This window comes from Equus przewalskii, chromosome 14, assembly GCF_037783145.1.
Source record: "Equus przewalskii isolate Varuska chromosome 14, EquPr2, whole genome shotgun sequence".
NCBI classification, from domain to species: Eukaryota; Metazoa; Chordata; class Mammalia; order Perissodactyla; family Equidae; genus Equus; species Equus przewalskii.
The window spans coordinates 50,004,920-50,015,310 of record NC_091844.1 but is presented as its reverse complement, the minus strand read 5'-3'; positions in this window follow the sequence as shown (position 1 = coordinate 50,015,310).

Sequence of the window (10,391 nt, the reverse complement as noted above, 5' to 3'; positions counted from 1 at the left end):
TCCTTCTGGTGGATTCTTTTCATGGCCCTGTTGATACGTAGCATAAGATAGATGATAATGTAATTTTGTGTAAAGTGAGTTTTTACAAATTCAAACCAGTTTTCTTCATTTCCTCCCATTATATATAAAAAATGGCTTAATTTCAAGCCAGACAGAGAAAGACAAACACCATATGATTTCACTCATATGTGGAATATAAATAAACTTATGGACAAAGAGAACAAGTTAGTGGTTACCAGGTGGAAGGGAGTTGGAGGGTGGGCACAAGGGGTGAAGGGGCACACTTATATGGTGTATGACCAATATTAATGTACAACTGAAATTTCACAATGTTATAAGCTATTATGACAAAAAATTACAAAAAAAGATAGGCATAAAAAATGGCTTAATTTCTAGTAATTGAATGCAAAATACATATGCCTCCTATAGTTACAGAGGTCATTGGCAATCAATAATGGCACTGTTTCTCAATGAGCTACATTCTGGCATCAGAATCCTTCTCAACACAGCTTCTAGTAGCCATACCAGGCAATCAGAGTGGGCCCTTGAGGTAAAATCTGTTTGCCATCTCTGCACTAGTTCGGAGGTAGGCTTTGGAGGAAGATAGAGGAGGATTTACAGCATCCTTGCCTGCTGTGTAGCCTTGGGCAAATAATTGAACCCTTCTGAGCCCCATTGGTAAAAATGAGGCACATGTTGTCTTAAGGTTTAAAGAAATATGTCTGCAGCTGGATCATATTTTGAGCTATTAATTTATGGCTTTTCCTGCCTAGATTTCTCCTTCTACCTCCCTGCCTCCCACCCATTGAAGCACAGTATGATGTCCCAGAGGAGCTAAGTGGTGGGCCAGGAAGGAGAAGTGGCTCGCAGAGGCTCTCCAGCTTCTGTTTTTAAAAACCCAAGCCTCTCAGAGAGTATAGAGGTTCCAGAGGAGGTGGAAGAGAGAATAGGAATTGTGGAGGAAACAAAGGGTTAGAAACAGTAAGAGGAAGGGAGGCTTTCTTCAGACTAAAAGGAGATGCCCCAGGTTCCTCAAGAGGTCCTGTGTGTCTCCAGGCAGCAGGGACCCAGGTCTTATTTCCTGGCAGGACCGCAGATAATAGGGGCTGTGGTACAGGAGGCTCCAGTTGGGGTTCCCTGCCTTGGCAGAGGAGCACAGGCCTCATCCAGTGTGCCTCTGAAGATGGAGTGAAGCACTGGATCTGAAAGGCCATACCAGCTGGGACAGGTGACCGAGGCCAGAGGGTCCTAGTACTTTGGCAGCTGGTACCATGGCCTCTTTGGTTGGCAAAGCCCAAAAGATGGTAGGATAAAGCCTGGTAGGATAAGAGCTCAAAATAAAAACTAAATTAGTTTATAGGAAATAAAAAGGTACAATATGTCTCACACCCTTGAGTCTGAAGAGATTCATACCCGCTAGCTCTGTAAAGCACCTAGAACAGTGCTGGGCACACAGCGAACACCTTACACCATAGTGATTGTCAGTAGGAAAGGTATTTAAGGAAATCCTTTTTGAGAAGTGCAGAATTCCTTTACACTGCATAACTACGTTTTTCTCTTCCTGTGGATTATTCTGCACTTCCCTCTGCCCCTAGTCCGGAGGCACTCACTCCCTTCCCTGCTCTATTCTGAGCCCCAGGAGGCTGACCTGTGTGGGCTGCCTGATCCAGGCTCTCTTGCTGGCTGGCTTCTGCTTGGGTCTGACCAGAGGGAGGCCCAGCAGGAGCTGGGAGTGTGGGAGAGAGAGAAGTTGGGGCTTTCTTATCAGCTCCCTCCCTGCTAGGCCCCCAGGGTCTGGACATAGCACATCCCTGGGGGACCACAGCTCCTGCTGGGCGGCCCCTCCTTCACCAGCTACAATCACACTACTTCTCCCTTTGCTCCTTCAGGCCTCAGGGCAGAAATGGCTTCCTCCTGTTGTTAGTTTCTGGAAGCTGGACACTCCTTGTTCATTCTCTAACCCTGGCCATTCCTCTGAGGGCAGTCCTTTCATTAAATTCTCTCCATTTGAAATATCTGAATAGAATTGTTTCCTGCTAGGACCTTGACGGATAACACAAGTGAGATTATTCTTTGGGTTGTTTTCCCAGCAGTGGGAATGGTTATAGTGATCTGGTCACTTTCTCCAACTCAGATCCTATTTGGACCCATAGCTCCTATCGGTCGGCGTGAAGGCTGACTGGGACAATGGGTCAGTCAGTGGCTGGTACTTCAGGGCAGTGTTAAGTTAAAGATTAGGAAGATGTATAGCCAGGGCTTTACAAGGTGTTGGCATTACTGACCTGGGTTCAAGTTTTGTTTCTACCTGTGATTTACTTGCACTTGGGTAATTTTTAAACAACCTCTCTAAGTATTCATTTCTTCATCTATAATGTATGCTTGAAATGAGCATTCACCTTACTGAGTTGTGGTGAGAATAAATGAGATAATGAAAAGTGCTTAGCATACCTGTATTAGCTCTGAGTACAGTATGTGAATGTGGTCAGAGGTGTTGCTTTTTGGCATCAGCAATTAGTCTCTATAAGGTCAAACCAATGTTTTAGTTGCCTTAGCATTCTTCTCTAAAGCTAAAAAGGTTACAGGCTCTCCTATCCTGGGAAGGCCTATTGTAGGGTGAAAGTGGCAGTTCAAAGCCCTTGTCTTATCTGCCCAGGACAGAAACTTCCAGAAATAAGAGAATGGATTGCATTCTAGGTGGTTACTTGCTGGGTGCGATTTCTGAGGCAAAATAGAAGGCCCCCCAGGCATAATGGCTTCATTGACTCTGACATCTCAAAAGCCCTTTTATAGCTTGCATGGTAAGTCCTCAGGCCTAAAATGACCAATGGTTGAAGAAACAACCCAGCTTCTAAGTCCCATTACTATGCAAATGACCTACAGCCTAGCCTTCCCTGAGAGGGGGGAGGGCAGATGTTGTGATGGGGCCTGGAGGAGAGGGTTGGGTACTAGGCGCTTGGAGGGATGGGGGATAATAGAGGTGTTAGGCAACTTCTCTAGGAATTTCTCTACAAGTAAAATCTTTGAGGAAAACTGACTTTAGATTCAGTTAGGATAATAATGTAGCTTCCCTGGCAGAGTCTTTACTGTGCAGAAATAGGAATCTAGGCAGTGATTGTTAACCCTGCCTGCACATTGGAATCATCTGAGGAGCCATAAAAAGTACTTGTGCCTGGGTCCCACCTCTAATTCATTTGGAGTGGAGTCTGGGCATCTTAATTCTACAAAGCCTCCCAAGTGATTCCAATTTCAGCCAGGATGAAGAACCACTGGACAGGACATCGGAATGTCTTTCTAAGTTTCTAGGTGTGGGCCTTTAGGGACCCATCCATGGGGAGAGACCAACATTGAGTACCTACGATGTACCAGGTATTATACATACTTGTCCTTTAATGCCCTCAGCAATCCTATGGCATTGCCATTCCCACAGTGAAGAGGAGGAAACAGACTCACAGGTTAACATCCCCAAGGTCATACTCCTGGTAAACGGCAGAGCTGGGATTTGAACTTGTGTCTTTCTCACTCCATGGCTATATACGTCCTTCTCTGGATGTCTCTTAAAAATTCCATTAGAGTTAATTCATTCTTTGTAGGCAAGTCAGGTGTCTCAATGTTATTTTTAAAAATTTTTGGTAAACCAGAAGGCCAGAAAAATTAATTATACACTCAAGATTCTCCTGTGACAGGCTCATGATTTTAAAATAATCCAACTTCATTTAAATGAGCCACCATGTCTTTCTTTTTTTCAGCTGGGATTTGATCAAAGGCCTTCCCTTTGATCATATGGCACAGACACACTGTGTAGTGTGTATGTTTTAAAATAAGTTCCTCACATTAAAAAACATGTCATGAGACTCCCTCCTTCATTCTGATGTAGCCAGGGAGTCCCAAAGGGACTCAGGAAGGTTTTGACTTGAAAACCTGCTCCCTCCTAGGATGTTTGTGTGTGTGTGTGTGTGTGTGTCATGTGCTCAGGTGCACACATGCCTGTCTATGCACTGGCATCCAGTGTGAAGGGGAGTGGGGAAAGTGGTGGTGGTGTTGAGATAGTGAGTAGCCAGAGGGCAGAAATGAGGTAGCCCCCCAAACCCAGACATCCCATCATAGCACCAAGAACAACTCAGTTCACTGGAATAGCCCATAAATGCCAAGTCTGGCTAACAGCATTTCTGAGGACACTGAGAGTTAAAGGTCATAAGCTGGAACACAGGGTTAGATGTCTTGCTCAGGGACCACTGCATGCCCACACACACCACTTTCCTTGTTCGAGCCTCAGCAGTCTGCCAGGTACAACAGTGATTTAAGAACAAAGAACAACAGAAAACCCAGTCTCACAGAACTGTAGACAAATGTAGCTAGCATAATACCTGGCATACAGTAGGAATCCAGTAAATGTTAATATGAAAAATCTTGATTATTGGAAATCTCAAAGCCTTTTTCTGTTGACTGAGACTATGGCAAGGTTGGGGGTCCATAATTCTGAGTAAGGATGCTCTTTGGAGTGACTGGGGAAACGCTTTCAGGGAGGAGGAACTGGATGGGGCCTGGAAGGATGAGTAGGATCAGGTAAAGCTTTCTTTGGAAGCTTAGCTCCGCCCTTCACTAGCTACCTGCACATCACTGGTGCGTCCTTCAGCCTTCCCATGCCTCGGTTTCTCCAGGTAAAATGGGGCGGAGTGAGCTCTCTAGAGCATGCACAGGGCTTTTGTGAGGGTCCAATGAGATGCTGCTTTGTTCAGTACTTGGTAAACTGTAGAGTGCCATAGAAATGTGAATAGTCATGTATGTAAGTGGAGATGGGAAAGTATTCTGGGCTTTTTTAGGAAGTGCTGAGATGGGGAGGAATTGAGGCAGCACAAAGGGCTCTCCTCTTCCTGAATTCCTTTAACCACTGGCCTGCCCTGCTCCCTGGCATCTAGTGCCCCTTCCTTCACTGCTGGCTTTGTTCAGGTCCCTGTCTTGTTGTCTCCCCACCCACCTTGTGGACTTTAAGCTCCTAGAGGGCAGTGACTTACATCATATTATTAAATCATACTTTCAGGGCCCTGAAATATCTGTTTGCATTTCCAGTTTGTGTTTCTGCCCCCTTCACAGGAGGAAGTAAGTCCTGTATTAGGGGCTTATTAACGCTAGCCAAGATCAAATGCTTGGCGTGTACTCAGGGAACAACTCCTGCCTTTGCTGGGCTTGCCTGTAACCTGTCTGCTCCTCTTAGGGCTTTTGGACCCGCAAGCCAGTTGGGGAGGATGGGGAGAAGGAAGCCCTTTGGGACTGCTTATCCTTAGTTACTCCTTTATCCTTTCCTACCTGGGGGGCGTTCCAAGCACAGAGGCCAGGTGGAGCTGGTGGTCTCTGCGTTGGCTCTCCTGTCTCAAGGCTAGTCCTTGATTTGATTGGTTTGTGGCTTTGTAGCTAGAGTAATACCTCCCTTCCTTCCTCTTCCCTCCCACCTAGCTCCATCCTTGCATTTCCCAGCCCCCAACACAGTCTCTGGTTCCCAACAGTGAATGAGTAAGTGAGTGAGTGAGTGAATGAAGGAATGTATGCCTGTCCTCCTTGCTGGGCCCTCTCGGGTGACCGGGTTCCCGTGAGCCACTGCCCTCTTGTGCAGGCTCTTCATCACCAGCATATGGAGTCTCAGCAGGAGCTCAGCCCCCAGCAGGAGCTTCCTCAGCTGAAACTTCTTGTTACATGCTCCTCTCTGCTCCAGTAAACAGCCTCTGTCACCTGCTGTCACAGTCGGTCACTGTGGCCAGCCTGTCAAGCCCTGCCAGGTTGAGGCCCTTGGTCTCACTGAGAGATGTGCAACTTACCATCCAGTGGGCCTTTGCCAGGGCGGGGAGGGTGCTTTCATTTAAAATGACAATTCAGGAGCAAAGTAGCAAGTCAAACTGAGCCTGGCCATCAAGCTGGGATTTTAATCAATATGGGTGGGAAGTCTTCTCAGCTCTCGGCAAAACTCTGTCTCTGGCCTTAACTAGCTTGTGTGACCTTGGGCAAATTGCTGGTCACCTCTGGGCCTCAGTTTCCCATTCTGCAAATTTAGGGAAATGAAATGCATGATTTCCAAGGTCTCTTCTGGTATTTATTCTCTACATGGCTCTGCTGCTGTACCTCTCAGACAGATGTAGCCTGGCTGGCTGCTAACCACCAGCTGCTGTATCTGGGGCCCAGGAGCCTGTGGTGGGAAGAATGCCTGTGGCACCCTGGTGGGAAGCCATTCCCAGCCCGAGAACGATCTCTGTGCACTGATGGAGGCTGGGAATGCCTGCATTCGCTGTGCCATTCTCACCTCTCAGCATTAGCCCCCTTCTTCAAGGGCTGGATGCTCTTGAAACGGGATCATTCAGGGGCCAGGAGCTGAGCTGAGCTGGGCGGGTGACTGAGTTTATAGACAGAGCTAGGCTTGAAGGAGGGCTCTGGCTTCCCTCACCTGGGCAGGACCTCAGTTCCTTATCTATCCATGTCTTTCCTGCCACATAGGTGAGCCAGTGAGACCAAAATCCAGGCCTCATATATCTTTTTTTCTCCCTAGGTACCCTGGCAAAGACCAGGCTACACCCCGAGTCTACTTTTGAATTGAGATAGCATTTGGCAACAAATCTTATATAAATGATGGAATTGACATTATATCTCTGTTAGAGTAATTTACTCCCCACAGTAATTTTGACTTAGTTTGTTCTACACAGAGGGTTATTTTAATCATCCTTTCAGTTGTTATTGATGAGGGCTCTTGGAAAAAGATTAGAAGATTAGTTTAAAATTATCCCCAGCGAATCTAAAACAATAACAGGGATGTGAATATAGACTAAAACAAATCAAGGGCTGTCATACATGTAGTAAAAAGCTATTGTTTGATGAATTGGGGACCTAATGGTAGCACTGATGGCTAGGCTTGGGTACACAGTCTCTTACTGGACTTGTCCCTGAGGTTGCCCCCCTCTCCCCCGCTCCTGTCCCTTAGTGGCGCTCATCTCTGCATTTGTTCCTCTGCTTGTGCTCTTCCCTTTTTCTGCCATGCTTGGCCCATCTAGAGCTCTCCAGTCCAAGGAGTTCTTTTCATCCCCGCCTTTCCCTGGAAGCTTTCTTTAGGACCAACATCTCTACCTTCAACTCACAGGCCGATATTATCTGTAAAAGTGCCAATTATTTTAGGAAGGATTTCTATTGGTTTCCCAAGATACTCATAATTATTCTGAGAAAGAAAGGTGGGTGGGTTATGAGATTTTTGGGGAGAATGTTGTGTTAAAGGGAAAAAGGTTTTTTGTGGGGTTTTTTTTTGTAGGACTTATCAGAGCCTTTAGTATACTTCTGAGCTTTGTGAATCTCCCAATAGGAAGACATAATGTGCAGCTTTTTCCAAAGTCCCTTGGTTTACCTTTAGTAATGAGGGAGTTTAATGTGAAGATACATGGGAGAATAAGGAAAATATGAATCTCTCTAAAAATTAGAGCAGTCACACTGCTGGGCCTTATGGAGACTGAAAAGTGTTCAAGAACTGGAAAGCTCCAATGAGGCTCCAAGTTGCTCATATCCAGAGTTCACGGACTTTGGTGTCTTACTGTAAATGGGACCCACACACTTGCTGGAGTGTACTCCTGGGCTACTACCATGACCAACTCCCTGTGTATCCCAATTCAAATTCCTGAGAAAGTTCACCCGCCTGAATCAGCTAATAACTACTGTCCCTACTTGGGCTGAGTCTTGTGCCAGGCCGTGCCAAAGGCCACTAGAGGGAATGGGAATGTGCTGCCCTTTGGTCTCTAATGCAGTCAGTGGTCACTTCTGTGCAAAGTCAGCCTTAGTATCACTTCTCGAGAGCAGGGGCTGGGGTCGGGCAGCTTTAGCTGGAGGAGAAGCTAGGAGAGGTGGGCTTGTGAGAGACATAGCCAGGATAGTTCACCTCCTGAGCACCATGCACACACCTCTGCTTGGCTCTATGCTCATTTCCAAAGATACGGCTCCTAATGCGCTCTAACTACCAAGCCTGTGACTGTGAAGCACTCCCACCCACACGTGGGAGCAGCACACATCGTGGTAAATAGCACACAGAGTGTCTCAATTGTCACGGAGCCTTGTGTGATCCTTGAGTCCATGGTCTCTTGGTGATTTGCTGAAAGCAAAGGATCTCAGCCTGCTGAGTCTGTGTTATGGCCTCAGCGTAGAAAAGCATCTCTTGTCGCCCACATAGTTAGCACAGTGATTGCTTAGCATATGGATTAGTGGGTTTCTAGATGGTTCCTGCAAATGTGCAGCAAAGTGCTGTGGTCAAACACACCTTTTTCTGCCAAAGCAAGAAATTGCTCTCTAGGTTTGAAGGAAAGGAAGGTGAATTATGTCGTAGATTTCCCTGCAGATGAGTGCTTTGCTTTGGAGCATGTGGTCAGGAGTTCAGATGGGTCAAACACAACTTTGCTTCTTGGCTTCACAATGGTCTTGGCTGACTCTCTAGGAAAGCACGCTGCCAGAGAAAACCCAGTTGACTCTCTTTTTAAAAAGAAAGCCAACCAACCCAGCACTCAAGCTTTGTAATAGCAAATTTCTATTAGTGATGGTTTTAGAAAAGTTGGAGAATGTGGTCATATTTGTGGGTTTGATTCATGGAGGAGCTTCAAGCTCTGTTATGGTGAAGCCATCTTATGTGTCATAAACTGCCTGGCCCTGGCTTCTGATCATGATGCAGTGTCCAATGGGGGTGGTGGGTGAATTAGTATCAAGTGTCAACAAACATAGGGTGAGACCAGGAGGGCTGACCAAGGAAGCAGAAGTCAGCACTGCAGGCCAGGGGATCCAAGGCATTTCTGTAGCCGCCCCTAATGCAGGAAGGGTTAATAATCACTGGGAAAGGCTTGCCAACAAACTGTGACCCAGAGGTGAAAAGGCCGGTCAGCCAATGATGGGTAAGACCTCCAGGGCGGGGCAACCTAAGACAGGTGCGGTTGCCTGGGGGCACAGATGGAGACACGATATCGGGAGCAGGAGGGGCCATTGCCTAGGAGACCTTGCCTGCTCCAAGATAAAAATATAGGAGCACAGCAATAACATGATAATATCAAAACAGAGGCTGAGGGAGGGCTCCTTGAGAAATCACTAAGAATTCTTGGCATTCGCTAATTACTTCATCCAGAACACCTGTGTATGTTTAACAGATGTAAGCTATGTATATATTGAAACGCTGATTATAATAAACTCAGAGTGGCCATCAGCCCTCTCCGCATCTATCCTGATGTGTACATTGGATTGCGACACCGACAATTTTGACCATTGCCCATCCAGCCTGGCTCCTGTCAGTGTCCAAAAAGTCTGATTTATGGGTCCAGGCATGGCATCAGTATTGCTGGGCACAGTGATTCTGGTTGATTCTCTGGGTTAAGTGTGTGCCTGGTAGAAGCTATATAGCATGGTTGAAGGTGAACACATTTGGGAATCAGACAGACCTGAGACTGAATTTTGATTTTGTCACTTGCTAGATGTTTGACTTTAGGCTTTGTTTTGCTTAAATCTCTGTGAGGCTCAATATTCTTATGTTTGAATCAATATAATAATACCTACTTCCCAAGTTTTTTGTGTATATTACAAAAGATGATGTATGCAAAGGTTTAGAAAAATATCTTTCACCTTATTAGCTCTCAATATACTTCCCTCTCTCTTTTCTAATCAGCGTATAAGGGGATTTGCATCCTTTACTTAACAAAGCTGGTGGGCTTACCTTGACACACACATTTCTCCCTGCCTGTGGCATCGTTCCTCATTCCCTTTTATTAAGCAGAAAAGAACCAATTTTCTGAAAGTGATCGAGAGGCAGTTGAAGCAAGAAGCTCAACTCCTGCCTGGTGTATCTCACCTTTCCTTTTGGGTTCATATAATTCAGTATTGCTGGCTCTACCCAGGTAGTCTCAGGGAATATATCCTCCTGTCCTCCATCCCTTGCCTTTAAATTACCCTATCCCAAGCATGGATATACTCAAAACTCAACTGTGAAGTTTGACTTATAGCTGACCTTGTGGACATTCTATGGGAAGGCATCTTTCCCAAGAGAAGAGAATTCCTGTCTCTTGATTCTCTTAGGACAGCTGAAGCAGCGGGAGGTTTCAAGCATGACCACATATTAGAGGACAACAAGTAGGGATGGTTTACATACTGCAGATTTATGGCTCTGCCCTGGTTGCTTTTACTCAGGGATTTCAGCCCCTGTCCTGTGACCCTTCCTGGTCTCTACACTCCAGCTGTGCATGTAGGGAAGCTATGTACAGCGGGGGAGGGAAGGGTAAGGGAAGGGAGGATTGGCATAACTTTGCAGGCACGAGCACCTCATTCCTGGATCTTTGTTTCTCCTCACCTGGAGGTGACAATTAATACCTTCTTCCAAGACAGATCGCAGCCACCTTACCACT